We start from the raw sequence: 1165 nt of genomic DNA on the forward strand, positions 1-1165 counted from the left end.
GGAGGAGAGCCCGCAGGATGAATGTGACAGCACCAGAGCCCTGAGCTCAACCGCCAGCAGGGCACCCAACCCCATCGACCTTCTATATCTCCAACTGAACACATCGATCCTGACTGATCCCCCGACTGATCCCTACCGAACCCCGACTGATCCCTACCGCACCCCGACATTTCCCTACTGACCTCCGACTGATCCCTACTGAACCCCGACATTTCCCTACTGAACTCCAACTGATCCCTACTGAACCCCGACATTTCCCTACTGAACCCCGACTGATCCCTACTGAACCCCGACTGATCCCTACCGCACCCCGACATTTCCCTACTGAACCCCGACATTTCCCTACTTAACCCCGACTGATCCCTACTGAACCCCGACTGATCCCAGACTGATTGACAACCGATCCCCGACCGATCCCCGGCTTATTAACAACATCATTATCACTGAACTCCAACCCGATCCCCCGCACAGGACACAGCCCCTCCCCCTCCTCCCCCCTCCTCCGATGTCACAATGTAATTACTGCAAACAGACAATTTCCTCCTCAACTGATACAAAATAACATCCCTGTGTGTACAACGCTACGGAACGTGTCAGAGCTCCTCCAATGTATAATCATAGTGTGTGACTGGAGGGGACATTAGAGTGTAAGCTCCTCTGTACAGAGACTGATGTGACTGTGGGGGGAGGGGACATTAGAGTGTAAGCTCCTCTGTACAGAGACTGATGTGACTGTGGGGGGAGGGGACATTAGAGTGTAAGCTCCTCTGTACAGAGACTGATGTGACTGTGGGGGAGGGGACATTAGAGTGTAAGCTCCTCTGTACAGAGACTGATGTGACTGGCTCAGTGTCCCCTGTACAGCGCTGCGGTATATGTCAGAGCTATATGATATCATGGTCTGCTCGGTCTCTGCTCTCTCCTCCCCCCGGCACGATGTTGATCTTCTTTATATGACAAAGTTCATCCTCGGCTCCCTACCAGCATCTTCTTCCCCTCCCTCCAGCCAGTCCTCTCCGGAGCCTGCACCACTCACACGGGTCTAACTGGTTGATGTGGCCCCGGGGAGGGGGAGGGGGGGAATGCGGGAACCAGCAGAATGTGGATTGTCAGAGATATTTACCCCCTAGAAAGATGAACCCCTCCCCCCCCCCCCACATCCCTC

The sequence above is a fragment of the Nanorana parkeri genome, unplaced genomic scaffold (genome assembly GCF_000935625.1).
Source record: "Nanorana parkeri isolate BGI_ZX_2015 unplaced genomic scaffold, ASM93562v1 scaffold3561, whole genome shotgun sequence".
Taxonomy (NCBI): Eukaryota; Metazoa; Chordata; class Amphibia; order Anura; family Dicroglossidae; genus Nanorana; species Nanorana parkeri.